Here is a 16,579-nt window from a genome sequence, read left to right as displayed (position 1 = left end):
CAGAAACATTAAACCTTCTAGAAAACAAAATAGGTAAGACACAGGAATAGGAAAGGACTTTCTAAAAAGAACCTCAATCTCACAGGAAATAGAATCAACAAACGGATTAAATAAGTGAAGAGCTTTGTACAGGAAAAGATTCAATCAGTAGAGTGAAGAGATGCCTACAGAATGGGAAAAATTTTTTGCCAACTACTCCTTAGAGGACTAATATCTAGAATATATAAAAACTTCAAAAAAATTAAACCATCTAAAATTAAAGACCCAGTCAAGAAATGGGCTAGAGAAATGAACAGACACTTCACAGAGGAAGAAATACAAATGGCCAATAAATACATGAAAAAATGTTCAACATCTCTGGCCATTAGAGAAATGTAAATTAAAACAACACTAAGATTCTATCTTATTCTGGAAAGAATGGCAATCATTAGGAAAGCAAACGATAACAAATGCTGGCATTGCTGTAGTGAAAAAGTAACTCTCCTACATTTTCGGTGGGAATGTAAATTAGTACAATCATTACGGAAATCAGTATGGCAATTTCTTAAAGAGTTTAAAACTAGAAATTTCATATGACCCAGTTATCCCCTTGCTAGGTAGGTATCTTCCACAAAGAGCTAAAGCCATCATACTACAAACTTGCATACCAATGTTTATAACAGCACAATTTGTAATAGCTAAATACTGTGTGGGGAGCAGTGGTAGCTAAGGAGACTCCATTTTTAATCTTACGCTCCACTGTATGGAGACTATGTTATGAGGAACTGCATCCTTACCTAAATTGGATGTCTACCTTCAGAGATTGCCCTGGAATGTGATGAACGTTCTGTAGCCCCGAGAAACGGGAAGGCCCATGAGGGTGGGGAATTGCCAAGGGACTGGAAAGCAGGGAAGCAGATGTCCCTGGATAAGGGTCATGATGTAACAACCAAACTCACCTGTAACAACCAAATTCACCTGTAACAAACTCATGGGTGGTATAAAAGGGAGGAGAAAAATAAACTCGTAGCTCGGTCTTGGGAGCCCTGACGACTCTGTCTTTTTTTCTTTTGAAGTGTGTTTTTTCTTTCATCCTCACCCCTCCTCTCAGTTACTGTTCGACTAGTGACGGCGGGCACCGTCAATCCTGGAAGCAGACTGTATACCCTTAAACAGATGATTGGACAAACAAAATGTGGTATCTATATGTAACAGACTACTACTTAGCTATAAAGAACAAATTTGAGGCATTTGTAGGAAAATGGATGCACCTGGAAAACATAATATTGAGTGAACTTAGTAAGACACACAAGCTTGAATACCTATATGGTATCCTTCATGTGAGTAAAGCAAACTACAAAGAAAGGCATAAAAGATGGATGGCAAGGGACAAGAGGACAGATCTCATCCAACAGGGAAAGGGTCCAAGGGAATGAGTGGGTTAAGGGGGAAGTGAAGGGGAAGTTCGAGGAGTAAGTATATGCCACGTACAGGAACCTAATAATCCAAATCAATGTAAATATTATAAGCCATAACTTGTGATAAAACAAATAGCATCAACAAGTATAAAAAAAGATGCTGGGGAACTAGGAGGAGGGAGAAGAATAGGGAAGGGGATAAAAAAACCCAAGGTGTAATATGTACATGTAACTACTCTCCAAGATGATTGTAAATTGCATGAATTACAAACATGGAGGAGGGTGTTAGGGAAGGAATGGGGGATAGATACAATTAAATACATGCACTGAAATCCAATTATTTTGTAAAATTAGTAGGCACTAATACTAACAGGGAAATAATCTAAAAATATGAATAAAAATGATTTTGTGGACTTTAAGAAAGTGACAAAAACAGTAAAAATGCAGTGGGAGAAACCTGAAGTGTAAAAGTAGCTGGGTATGGTGGCACGTACCTGTAATCTCAGCTCTCTGGAGGCTGGGGCATGAGGATCCCAAGTTCAAGATCAGTCTTGGCAACTTATTGACTTAGGGAGACCCTGTCTTAAAATAAAATTTAAGCGAGGGTATAGATAAAATTTATAAATAAAATTTAAGCAATGTGAAGGCCCTGGCTTCATTCATTACATATTACATACTCACATCCAAAACTGTAGACATCAAGCCAGGAGTGGTAGTGCATGCCTACAATCCCAGCATTCTGCAAGGCTGAGGCAGGAGAATGGCAAGTTCAAGTCCAATCTGGGCAACATATTCCATTAGTGAGACCCTGTCTCAAAAAATAAAAATAAGGGGGCCAGGGATTTAGCTCAGTGGCACAGTGCCTGCCTTGCAAGTGCAAAGTATTAAGTTCGATCCCAGTACCAAAAAAACAAAAAACAAAAACAAAATAACAAAAAACAAAAAAAATAAAAGGCTGGGGATGTAGTTCAGTATGAAGGCTCTGGGTTCACTCCAGTAATGGGGGAAAAAAAGCACAAAATTTAAGATTTCATTTATGAAAATGTTATAGAGTAATGTTCACCTAATTTCTACGCATGTGGTTTTCTAACCATTTTAAGAAAAAAATTAAATACCATGACTACTTTATGTTGCATGAAAACAGAAATTTAATAAATATAATTTGAAAAGTTAAAAAAAAGGGTATGTGGACATATCCCAGTGCAAAGGGCCTAGTACCAAAATAAAACAAAATCACACACACACACACACACACACACACACACACACACACGAAACAATCTGAACTTCTATCAACAAATTCATGGATAAACAAAGCATTTGTTATCTTATCCTACTATATTTTGGTAGTGGGGACTAAACCCAGAGGCTTGGATGAGCTAAATCCTAGCTCTTCTCTGCTCTCCCCTGCCCTTCTTCCTTCTCCTATTTTCAGACTTGGTATGGCTAAGCCCCTAAATTGCCCAGGCTGGGCACACACTTGTCCTATTCATGCTTCAGCCGGTGTGTGCTGGGATTACATGCATGTTCCATGACACCCGGCTACTGTGCCCTATTCTTGTACAGCCTACTTGAATCTCAATTTGCACCAGCTAAGCTTGTTTATCTTTGAGGACAAGATGGTTCCTCTCCAGGTAGGCTGGCAAAAGCTGGCTGGGGAGAAGGTGGCTGCCAGAGTGACAAGGACAGACAAGCTCTCACTGCATCTGCAGACTAAAGACATGCCACCAACCACCCGGCAGAGGCCACAACAGTGACTGGGACAAGCCATAAAACCAATGAAAAGACCCGAAAACCCTTCCCCCAATTACTTTCCCTCTGTTCATTTCTTTGTTTCGCAGTACTGGACACTGAACCCAGGGGCACTCTACCACTGATTTCTGTCCCTAGCCCTGTCTCTCTTTTTTTGAGATAGTCTCACTAAATTGCCCAGGCCAGCCCCAAACTTGCCTCAGCCATCCTAGTAGTAGATAGAATTATAGACCTGTGCACTGCACCTGGCTTTAATCTCTATCTGTAACCTCCCAACCCCTAGCAGGTTGAGAAGCTGATCTGTGAATTTTATTTTCCACTCATCCTTTTGTTTTTTGAGACAGGGTCTTACTATGTGATTCAGACCAGCCTTGAAGTCACTATGTTGCCCTGGCTGGCCTTGAACTTGTGACAATCCTCCTGCTGCAGCCTCCCAAGTGCTGGGATTGTAAGTGTGCAACACCATGCCTGGCTCCCACTTATCTTATTCTTGGTGAAGAATAAAATTCTCCTTTGATGCTCAACCGGTACTCAATTGTGGGTAACCAGGTATGAGACTGAAGCCTGGGTTGAACTCGGCTGGAGACAGGTGGGGAGGGATGGCAAGCCATCCCTCCCCTGGGTCTGTTACAATGCCGGCACCAGCCAGTTTCAAGGAGAGAACCAACTATAGCTGAGGTCTGATTAAAAGAATATACACATTTGGGTGCAGTCTACAAATTGTGAGAACCTGATAAACTTTCCCTGAACCCTGGACCACATGTTTGCTTGGTTCTGGTTTGTGCAAGTCTAATAAAAGTGAGGAGCACTGTTGGATCGGGGGGTCTTTGTCCGAAAGAGTCCCCTGGTTCTCCTCTTCCAAATTATCTTTGGATCTTTTGTCTTTAGTCCTCATTGGTTCCCCAGTAGGGGATAAACTCACAGGGTGGTTCCTATACTCAATCTTATTATTAGTTTCACAATTCTGAGAAAGAAAAAGGACTCAGTGTAGGGTTAGAAAGAGAACAAGCATAAATATCTATTCCTAGATATTTAGGAGGCTCAGGAGGATTGCTTCAGTCCAAGAGCTCAGGGCTAGCCAGGGCAGCACAGTGAGGCTGATTTCAAAACAAAACAAATGTAATGAAAAACTGATATGCACTACAACATGGATGAAATGTGAGAACTGTAAAGTGAAAGAAAACAGATCTGGAAGTTCACATACTCTCCAATTCCATTTGTATGAAACACCCAGCACAGGTATTTACCTAAAGACACAAGGTAGGGAAATCACTATGGGGAGGGATGGAGAGTGATTACTAGTGGTAGTGTAGCTTGGGGGAGGGATAAAAACATCCTAGAATAAGTCGTAATGGTTGCACAATTTGTGAATGTACTAAACAGTATACTTTAATATTTGTAGGAAAAACACAATTCCCAATATATACCTTAAAGCTATAGTTATCAAAACAGTATCAGTTTCAAGTATCAAGTGTAGAAGTTAAGTAGTTCAATAAAACTATGTCCTAAAGCTAGGCATGGTGGCACACATTTGTAATGCACAGCGCTCAAATAGAAGGCTGAAGCAAGAGGATCATCGTGAGTTCCAGACAGCTTGGGCTACACAGTAGCTCAAAGCTAGCCTGGAATACATAGTGACACCCTGTCTCAAGACCCTCCCCCAAATTTTTTTAAAAAACGACATCTCAAATGCTTAAAGAAACCTATCAAGTACATGAATAAATTGAGAAAACTGGGTATCTGAGGCCATATGTATATGTATACACCATCAACAAAGATATTTAAGAGGCAGTCTGAGTAAAATGTAAAATCTAATGCTGTCAGGGGCCAGGGATTTAGCTCAGTGGTTTCGCTGCCTGCTGTGCAAGCTCAAGGACTTGAGTTCGATCCTTGGCACCAAAAAAAAAAAAAAAAAAATCCAGTGCTGTCAAATAGGAGAATGAGCCGGGTATGGTGGCCCTTAATCTCAGCACTCTAGAAGGCTGAGGCAAAAGTACTTCAAGTTTGAAAGTTTGAGCTTAGCCTGGGCCACTTAAGCGATTCAACAAGACTCTATCTCAAAATTAAGACTACGAAAGAGCTGAGCATAGAGCTCAGTGAGAAAGCCCTTCGTTCAATTCCTGGAGCACAGAGACAGAGACAAAGAGAGAAAGAATAATTTTATAATCTCAGTGGGAAGTGCTTCTTCCTAAACAAAATGCAAAATACTGACATACTGATTAAAGACATCATAAATTTAAAAGACAAAGGAAAGAATGGGACAATAATGTCTGCAATCTACACAAAGGATTACTTTCCACATCAAACACCTCACCCATGCCAATGGTGGCAGGGGAGATGAGACACAGTATTTTCTTTCTTTTTTTTGAGAAAGCGTCTCGCTACGTAGTTACAGCTGGCCTTGAGCTCACCACATAGCCCAAGCTGGTCCCAGCTCCTGGTGACCCTCTCGTCTCCATCTCCTAAGTGCTGGGGTCACACACCTGGCTTCAAGTTAACTTTATAACTTTACAACAACTTTAGACCACAGTAAACACACATGCTTTCGATTTATGCTAAGTGGAAAGAAAAATGCAGGTTATTTTTAATGATAAGGAAGTGGAGAGATGTGAAAGTATTTTCTAAACTTAGAATTCATTAAAGCATCTGTATAATCTCTAATATGTCTGAAGGAATTTATAAATGAAATGAATCTAACGATTTTATAACAGACAGGAAAAGCCTGAGACATCTGAGAGCCAGGGAGGGCACTCTTTCACAGCTTTACAGAGTGTGGATACGAGAAGTACCACTGTGGAGATAGGTATTGATTTTTGGGGGGGGGAGTACTGGTGATTGAATTCAGGACCTTGTGCTTTCGAGGCAGGCGGCAGCACCACTGAGCTAAATCTCCTGTCCTGATTCATTTTCTTTACTCAACAAATGATGAACACCTGCCAAAGCTTAATCCTAAACAAAGTACTGGAACCAAGTGGAAATGCTGCAAGCTGTCGGAAGAAAAAGGTAGGGCAGGCCTACTTTGGGCAACAGTGCAAGGGAGACAGGGAAGAGAGGAGCTGTTCGTGTTGTTTGAGGGGCAACAGGTAGGGGGCTCTGGATGGGTACAGCACCTGCCATTTTAAGGCCCCGGGGGTAATCTCCTGATAGTCCATATAAGATGAGCAAGAATCCTGAGAAGTATAACCGAGTTTTTGACAACTCCCTAAGGGGAAAGCAAAAGGTCTTTTTATTAGGACTGGGGATTTAGCTCAGTGGTGCTGCCGCCTGCCTCAAAAGCACAAGGTTCCGAGTTCAATCCCCGGTACCCCCCCACCCCAAAAAAGGTCTTTATTAGCCTTACTCCCGTAAGTACCTGTCTTTAAGATTCTTTGACTTTACAAAGTCTGTACTGTAAATATCTTTGAATGAACGAATTCCAAAGCAACCCATGGTCATTTTTTCTTTTATTCTTTGGTTGTCAAAAGATGAACAAAAAAAAAGCTATCATAATATTAATAGCTAACCCAAAGGAAAAAATATTTTAGTAAATCACAGAGACATTTTCAATTATGACTTAATCCACACTGGTTTCTTTTTAGAGTAGACATGTTCCCATTTTATCACAGCCATCTGCCATCCTGTCAGTATCCCACTTTTCCCAAAACTTTTAACAAACACTATGACTGTACATTAGAAACCATAAACTTGGGGCTGGAGATTTAGCTGAATGGTTCCGCTGCCTGGCTTACAACTGCAAGGTCCTGAGTTCGATCCCCAGTACCAACAAGAACAAAAAAAACCCCATAAACTTTCTCATCTTAAATTATTATTTTTTTAAAAATCAGAACATAAAAAACAAAACAACAAAAAAGATGGACATGCTGATAAGTCTGGGCAAATATTCACCCTTACATTTGCTTAGGGCATTTAAAAAGTGACAGGGGTGACAGCAGGTCCTACTTATCCCACAATACTAGAGCTAACCATTTAACGGCACAGGAAAAGAGATGGTGGAGTTTGCTGGCCAAGCAGGCAGTCATGATCACTTTGACAAGGCCATGTGCCTGAATGAGCTTTCCATAAACCTACTATGATTCTCCCCAAACCATGACAAAAAGGCTTCTCCTTACAGATTTCCTCTTTCCAGTGCATGTTAAGGACAATGCTGAGGCAAGTGGAAGTCTGTGTCTACGGCATTATGGCATACATGGAGATCTCTAGACCCAGATAACCTGAGACAGTCTGATTTTTCATGTAGAGTGATGTGTTGAATACCTCCCAACCTTGTCTCTCACCTGTCTGTCCCAAGCAACATAGGGAGGGGCTTTCTCACTCAGGTTCTCTCACTTGACTAACAGAAGTTCTTCAGAAGGAATGACACTATCATGAGTACCCCTCTGTATACTATCACCAAGTAGGGATGAGTTAACTCAAAGGAAAGACAACTGGAGTGACACCACACCCAAAGACCAAACTTTATCCCAGACTATCATCTATTTTTGGGGCCCATTTGTCTCCCCTAAAATTAATTTACTCCTTCTCTAAAGTTTCCTATATTCACTGCTCCCCTCTCCCCTATAAAGCAGGGTATAAAAGTTAATCCTTTTCTATTCATCTGTCTACTGCTGGTTTATTTCAGCAGACTAATTATCAAACCTTCACAAAGTGGAAGGAAGTTTCTTTCACCACTACAGTCATTATAATGTGCCAATAAATTGGTATATAGTAGACAACTGACCAAGGGAAGAGGTAGAGAATGAAGGTAGTTATTTGTATTTGTTGATTCATGTGGTAAAAATATCTTACCATGGCTGCTTCAAGCTATCCAATGATGTCACTGCAGAGTTCGAAGCAATGCCCATAGTATATAATTTTACATAATATTTCACCAAAAAGATACACCAGATATAAATAACCTCAGAAGCAACCATAACAAAATGTAGGAAGAGATTTTCTGACTTGATTTTAATAAAACTTATTTACATTTGTACAATTTTTAATGGTTGTCATATTAGCATCTGGCTCACAAAATTTCTGAAAATTTAATTTCTGGTGGGCTAATATGAACAAGCTCTAACACACAGTTCACCTTAGGTCCTTATTCCAGTATCTTTCAAAAATGGCCTTCACCGCAAGGGAAGGGAAGCTGGATGAGATTTTTCAGTGGAATCTGATCAACCATTAATATAAGAGAAAAAAAGTAAAGACACTGAACATTTCCCAAACTAAATCTGCCCAGCTAGATCATTCAACAGTGCAGCTTAGACACCCTACCGAGGTCCTGAGTCTCACAGAACACACCGAATCACCCCGCTGCAGACAGGCAGGTCTGCCCATGCCCTACCGAGGTCCCCAGTCTCACGGAATATGCCAAATCAGCCCGCTGCACACAGGTAGGTCTGGGCACGCCCTACCAAGGTCCAAAGTCCTGTGGAAGATGCCGAATCACCCCGCTGCAGACAGGCAGCCACCTGGTTCCACACTACAAAGACGCAGAGGACACTAGATGACCAGAACAAGGTACTGAGTCCCGCTGCTCCTGGCCCAGAGGTAGGGACTTCTGAGCTGCCATACCACTGCTCCTGGTACAGAGGAAGGGGCTTCCCAGGCACCATCCCTCCCGCTGCTCCCAGCCCACAGGAAAGGGCTTTTGGGTCACCATCCCTACCGCTGCTCCTGGCCCCTGTCCCAACTCTCCCAGCTCAGAGGAGGTAATCCAAGCAGGCGCTAACAGCCCCCCGCCCCAGGAGAAATGAGAAAACATGTAAATAAGTCTCAAAACCAGACTTCCAGATCACCTACAGAAACTCCAAAGGGAAATGAGATGGAACACTCTGATACTCAACCACCTGGACCCACTGAACTGGCAACAAAAGGGGATCTGGAAAAAATGAAATCAGAAATAATTTCTCAGATAACAGGAGAAATTGTGCCCTTAGTGCAACACATGATTAATAAATCTAGAGAGGAGCTCAGAAACATGATGGAATACCAACACAGGAAACAAATGGAATCCATAAAACAGATGCAAATAGATTTCCAGGAGATGAAAAACTCCATTGAAAGTCTACACAGCAGAATGAGCCAATGTGAGGACACAATTTCAGATATAGAAGATAAGACTGCAATTAGTGACCAGGAAAAGAAAAATTGCTTCAAAATTATAAGGGAACATGAGAAATCAATCCAGCAGCTGCTAGATGATGCCAAAAAGAATAACATAAGACTGATTGGGCTCAATGAAGAAATCGGACAGAGTGGAGATGACATAAAAAAATCTCTTCACAGAAATAATGGCAGAAAACTTCCCAAGCAGGGAAAAAAGAGCTTGACATACAGATAAGTGAGGCATATAGGACTCCAAATAGCCTTGATCAAAAAAAATCTACACATAGGCATATAACTGTTAAGATTCCAGACACACAACAGAAGAACAAAGTTCTCCAAGCAGTCAGAGAAAAGAAACAAATCACATACAAAGGAAAGCCCATCAGAATCACAGCAGACTTCTCAACACAAACCATCAAAGCAAGAAGAGCTTGGAGTGACATATTCCAAGCCCTAAAAGAAAACAGCCTCCAACCCAGACTGATGTACCCTGAAAAACTATCTTTCAAAATGGATGGAGAAATAAGATATTTTCATGACAAAGAGCACCTTAGGAACTTTGTGGATACCAAATCAGCACTCCAAAGAATTTTACACAATATCCTAGGAACAGACATTGAGGATCACAACCCCAGGAAGCAAAGCAGAATGAACCCATCTGGCATGACAAGAAATTAAATGGAAAGGGGGAGAACCCAACAAAAAGAAAAAGTCATGGCAATGACAAGTCAAAACGTTTCAGTTATAACCATCAATGTTAATGGTCTCAATTCACCAATCAAAAGAAAGAGACTGGCAGAATGGGTCAAGAAGCAAAATACAACAATAAGCTGCATACAAGAAACACACTTAATTCAAAAGGAAACTCATAGGCTGAAAGTTAAAGGGTGGAAAATAATACTGCATGCAACAGGAACCCGAAAAAAAGCACGAGTAGCTATCCTCTTTGCAGATCAAGTAGATTTCAAACCAACACTGATTCAGAGAGACGAAGAAGGACACTACATCCTTGTAAAGGGAAGAATCCAAGAGGAAGAGATGACAATCATAAATATCTATGCACCAAACACTAGTGCACCCAACTATATAAAACAAATACTAATGGACATGAAAAGTCATATCTGCACTAATACAATTGTAGTGGGGGACCTCAACACCCCACTGTCACAAATAGATAGATCAACTAGGCTAAAAATAAGTAATGAAATACTAGAACTCAATCGAACTCATGAACAAATGAACTTAACAGATATTTACAGAGTCTTCCACCCCACAAAATCAGAGTACACATTCTTCTCAGCTGCACATGGGTCATTCTCCAAAATAGACCACATACTCACACAGAGAACATGTTTAAGTAAGTGCAAAGGAACTGAAGTTATCCCCTGTATATTATCAGACCATAGTGAGATGAAATTGGAGATCCACAGCAAAAGAAACTCAAAAATTTCATAAAAACGTGGAAATTGAACAACACACTTCTGAATAACCAATGGGTCACAGAGGAAATTAAAGAAGAAATCAGACAGTGCCTTCAATTAAATGACAATGACAGTACAACATATCGGAATCTATGGGACACAATGAATGCAGTCTTATGAGGGAAATTCATAGCAGTGAATACACATATTAGGAAAACAGAATGAGCCCAATTAAACAACCTGATGCTGAACCTCAAGCTTATAGAAAAACAAGAGCAGGACAACCCCAAAGCTCAAACAAGGGAGGAAATTATAAAGATCAGAGGAGAAATCAATGCAATGGAGACTAAGAGAATGATACAAAAAATTAATGAAGCCAAGAGTTGGTTCTTTGAAAGAATAAACAAAATTGACAAACCTTTAGCCAACCTTGTCAGAAAAAGGAAAGAAAAGGCCCAAATGCATGCAATTAGGAATGAAAAGTGTGAAATTACAACAGACCCAGCAGAAATCCAGAGGAACATCAATATCTACTTCCAGAACCTATACGCCAATAAGATGGACAACACAGAAGAAATGGAGAGATTCCTAGATACATATGAATTACCAAAGGTGAACGAAGAAGACCTAAAATCTCTGAACTACCCAATATCAACCAATGAAATTGAAAATGTAATTAAAAACTTAACAACTAAGAAAATCCTGGGCCCTGATGGCTTCACTGCTGAATTCTACAAGACATTTAGAGAGGAACTGCTGCCACTACTATTTGAACTCTTCAATGAAATTGAAAGGGAAGCAATACTCCCAGATTCATTCCTGGAAGCAAGCATCACGTTGATCCCCAAAGCAGAGAAAGACCTAACTGGAAAAGGGAACTATAGGCCAATCTCACTAATGAACATAGATGCAAAAATCCTTAATAAGATAATGGCAAACAGAATGCAGAAGAATCAAGATCATACACCTTGATCAAGTGGGATTCATCCCAGGGATGCAGGGATGGTTCAATATACAGAAATCAATCAATGTAATACACTATATCAATAGATCCAAGGACAAAAACCATATGATTATCTCCATAGATGCAGAAAAAGCATTTGACAAAATCCAACATGCATTCATGATAAAAACCCTACAAAAAATTGGAATAGATGGTCTCTACCTCAAACTGATAGAAGCCATCTATGAAAAACCAACAGCCAATATCATACTAAATGGTCAAAAACTGAAATCCTTCACACTAAAATCAGGAACAAGACAAGGATGTCCACTATCACCACTCTTGTTCAATATAGTTCTGGAAACATTAGCCACGGCAGTTAGACAAGAGAAAGAAATAAAAGGAATAAAGGTAGGAAATGAAGAAGTCAAATTGTCATTATTTGCAGATGACATGATACTGTATATAGAAGACCCCAAGGACTCCACCAAAAGTCTTCTAGACTTAATAACCAAATTCAGTCAAGTAGCTGATTACAAGCTTAACACACAAAAATCAATAGCTTTCCTCTACACCAATGACAGACTCACTGAGAGAGAAATAGGGCAAATAATTCCTTTCACAATAGCATCCAAAAATCTGAAATACCTAGGAATCATCCTAACGAAAGAAATCAAAGACCTCTTCTCTGAAAACTATGGCACTCTGAAAGGAGAGATTGAAGATGATATCAGAAAATGGACAGACATCCCCTGCTCCTGGGTAGGAAGGATTAATAGAGTGAAAATGGCCATACTTCCAAAACTGCTATATAGATTTGATGCAATTCCAATTGAGATCCCAGCACCATACTTCATAGACCTTGAGAAAACAATCCAAAAATTCATTTGGAATAAGAAGAGACCCAGAATAGCAAAAGCAATTCTAGGTAACAGAGACATGGCAGGGGGTATCAAAATCCCCAACCTGCAACTCTACTACAAAGCTACTGTGATAAAAACAGCACGGTACTGGCAAAGAAACAGACCTGAGGACCAGTGGAACAGATTAGAAGATGAAGAAACAACACCAGACACACTCAGCCATCTCATCTTCGATAAAGGAGCCAAACACCCTCACTGGACGAAAGATAGCCTCTTTAATAAATGGTGCTGGAAAAATTGGGCTTCAACTTCTCAAGGATTATAACTAGACCTGTATCTCTCACCATGCACTAAACTAAAATCAAAATGGATTAAAGATCTAAATATTAAAATAGAAGCTCTGAACCAGTTGAAACACAGGTTTTGTAGAACCCTTGAAGACATCAGTGTAGGGAAAGATTTTATGAACAAAACCTCACTTGCCCGTGAACTAGCACAAACAATCACCAAGTGGAATCTCTTCTTATTAAAAGCCTTCTTCACAGCAAGAGAAACCACCAGCAGTGTGAAGAGACAACCCACAATGTGGGAAATAATGTTCACCTGCTCTTCCTCAGACAAAGGTCTACTATCTTAAATCTATAAAGAACTTAAAAAGATCAGATATCCCAAATTTGAAGAACCAATCCAAAAATGGGCATCTGAAAGGAACAGACATTTCTCAGTCAAAGAAGTAGAAATAGAAAATAAATACATGAAAAAATGTTCAACATCACTGGTCATTCGAGAGATGCAAATGGAAACAATGCTGAGATTCCACTTCACTCCTGAAAGAATGGCTGCTATCATGAAATCAACCAATAACAAATGCTGGCATGGCTGTCGGGAAAGAGGAACCCTGCTCCACTGCTGGTGGGAGTGTAGACTGATGGAACCACTGTGGAAATCAGTATGGAGATACCTCAAAGAACTAGGACTGAAAGTCCCATTTGACCCTGCTATTCCACTGCTGGGGATCTTCCCCAAAGAATTAAAAGAATCATACCACAGTGATATATGTGTGCCCATGTTCATAGCAGCAGTTTGTAATAGCTAAAACTTGGAAACAGCCCAAATGCCCATCAACTGGAGACTGGATAAAGAAAATGTGGGTTTTTTTATAAAATGGAGTACTACTCAGCCATCAAAAATGAGAAATTAGAGACATTTATAGCTAAGTCGATGCACATTGAGGCGATACTCTTAAGTGAAATGAATAGGACACACATGAATAAATACCGAATAGTTTCTCTGGTGTGAGAAACTGAAAGTGTAAATAAGGACTAAATGTATAATAGGTAATGTGAAATAGGAAGAAAAGGGGCAAAGGGGAAGAAAGTGGGAGGGCTAGGGGAAAGGATAGAAGGGAATGGGATTAATATGAGAAAATGGAAAAATAGGAACAAAATCTTTGTAAATAGGGAGGACTGGAGGGGTTGAAGGGAGGGCTGGACAAGGGTGAAAAATAAGAACCAAGAGAGACTAAAGGTGCGAATTTCCAATGATGAATGTCATTATATTGTACACCTAAAATGTACCAATGATTAGAATGAGTAATCGATAATGTAAAATAGGAAGAAAAGGTCCAAAGGGGTAGGGGTAGTGGAAGGGGCAGGGGAAAGGAAAGAAAGGAAAGGAAAAATGCTGAGAAATGGAAATCAAGTCTTTGTAAATAGGGAAGCGTGGAGGGTGTGAAGGGAGGGCTAGGAGTGGGGAAAAAATAAGAACCAAGATGCATTATGTAAAGGTACAATTCCCAATGAGAAATGTAATTGTGTTGTATACCTACAATGTACCAATAAAAGAATTTAATAAAAAAAACAACAACAGTGCAGCTCCGAGTTAGTTGATAGCCCCTACTTGTTTACTCAGCTTCCAACCAGCTTTTCAGAATCCCAATCTTGAATTGAATGCAACCTCCAACAATTGTTAGATATCTCTAGCATATCAGGGATGAAAACAACAAAGTGGGAAGAAAGACCAGAGTCAGTTTTACAGGCATGTGACCTGGGCAATCACACAGCACTTGGGACCCTGAAGAGCCCCACATTTGGATCAGTGCAGTACTGCTGCTGTCTTGCAACTCTACTACATGCTGAACAGAGGGCTCCATGTCTTCATTTTGTAGTCACCCCTGCCAATTATGTACCTAGTTCCTGATAGAGACTTGCTTACACAGTTAAGAAAATTCTGGGGGAAAATATTGCAAAAAAGAAGCAAGAATATAAGAGAGATGTAGGGGCTGAGCCATCCAATGAATAACTAAAAGCAGGATAAAGCTTAGCATTTTTGCCTTCATTTTTATCTGTCTTCTTTACTACCTTAGAACTTCAGGTTAGATTTCTGCTAAGCTCTGCATGTAGGCATGTTAGTCACTTAATCAATGTTTAAAAACTGGAAATACAAAGGTTTATTTACCCTAAATTTACCTACTGTATTTCACCTCATCTTCCTTCAAGCCTGAGGACAGTAAGACAACTGGAATTAAAATATTTTCAGGACTTCAACTGCCAGCTTTTACATTTTGTTCCAGATCGCTAGAGTAAAACCTAGAGTCGTTAGCCATTACCCTAAATCCACAGTCACCTCAGATTCCAGGAAACACAGAGCCTTGCAGACCACCTCATGAAGTCTTACCAGGACCATTCATCTCATGAGAGCCAGACTGCCCCTTAACAAGCCATAGGACTTCTCCAGAGTCTCCTGGCAGAACCTAAGATAACAATCAACCACACCATGGCTTTGCCAGGATTACCAACACTGCTAGACAGGGAAACTACCAACCTTTGCCTTTGTTCCACTTTTGTATAAAACCCAAAGTTCCTGCCAGCCACTGAAAGACAAGTGCTTCCCTGCAGGGCCACGGCACTGAGCTGATTAAAGCTCCTTTCCTGCCCTTCACTAGTGCTTATCTTCTTAACTGGCATTTGGGACAAGTGGCCACAGAGCTAAACTTGATCTTAGTCACCTTGCTCATGCCCACAGTGACTCACCTCTTTTGACCAGACCCCACCTCCTAACAGCAAGCCAGCTATGATTCCCACAATCCAACCACCTTCCAAACCCTTGAGGCTTTTGGGGGCCAATTTAGATCTAAACAAGTTTCTAACCTGAAACTCTAGCAAGAAAACAGTATGCTATCAAAAAGGAAAGACTAAAGAGTATGAAAGCATGTTTTCTCTGTAATTAAAAGAGATCAAGAAATGCACACAGGGCACACCTGTAGTGCAGGGTACCTGGAAGCTGAGGCAGGAGAAAAAAAAAAAACAAAAAGAAATTTATTCATTTTTTAAAAAAGCATACAACTGTTTTATTGTTAAATCATAAAGAGGTATCAAAATTAAAAAGCAAAATTACAGGGTAAGATTTAACAAAAATACTAGGAGTGTCAGGGGAAGTGAAAATGGGACTAGGCACGGGGCAATTATGAAAATGGAAAGCACAAAGACAGAACAGTGAGGGGAAGAAGATCTGGTGAAATTTTGATCTTAGATGAGCACCTAGGTAAAGAAATAATGGGACAGCACAGAAGAGGCTTCCAGGTTGACGTGCCACAGCTCCCAGTGCAGAGTAGGAGGCTTCCAGGCCAAACTACCACCACTCCCAGCACAGAGGAGGTGAGCCGACCGCCCAGCAGCCACACACCCCCATTCACCCACCCCCCACCCCATCAGAGAAGACACGAAAACAAGACTCAGAACCAGACTTCCAGATCACCTACAACAACCTCAAAGTGAAATGAGATGGAACACTGATACTCAACCACCTGGACTCTCTGAACTAGCAACAAAAGAAGATCTGGAAAAAATGAAATCAGAAATAATTTCTCACATAATGGCAGAGATTGTGCCCACAGTGAGAGACATGATTAATAAATCTAGAGAGGACACAGATTAAAAAAAAATAGAGGAGCTGAGGAACATGATGGAATCACAAGATAGGAAACAAATAAAATCCATAAACAGATGCAAACAGATTTCCAGGAGATTAAAAAATCCACTGGGACTCTACACAGCAGAATCAATCAAGCAACTAGCTGCTAGATGATGCAAAGAAGAATAACATAAGACTGACTGG

At 40.4% G+C, this 16,579-nt stretch overlaps 1 protein-coding gene across 4 annotated transcripts in view; it reads right to left on the bottom strand.

Annotated features, from left to right (window-relative positions):
* The window catches only part of Fbxo34 (F-box protein 34), a 90,084-nt gene that overhangs the window by 38,934 nt on the left and 34,571 nt on the right, over positions 1-16,579 (bottom strand). The window contains exon 3 of one of the 4 annotated variants that reach the window (XM_087203998.1): positions 1,892-1,979. The exons of 2 other annotated variants lie outside the window; for them this stretch is intronic. The gene's annotated coding sequence lies outside the window, so the exon portion shown is untranslated. The remainder of the gene's footprint in view (positions 1-1,891; positions 1,980-16,579) is intronic. One more of the 4 variants, XM_087203999.1, reaches the window with a different exon arrangement.

Source organism: Heterocephalus glaber, unplaced genomic scaffold, assembly GCF_053883595.1.
Source record: "Heterocephalus glaber isolate CG9 unplaced genomic scaffold, H.glaber_assembly_v1.0 deba00001826, whole genome shotgun sequence".
Taxonomy (NCBI): Eukaryota; Metazoa; Chordata; class Mammalia; order Rodentia; family Bathyergidae; genus Heterocephalus; species Heterocephalus glaber.
Note: the sequence above shows the minus strand (reverse complement) of the source record. Positions and strands in the feature narration are given on the sequence as shown.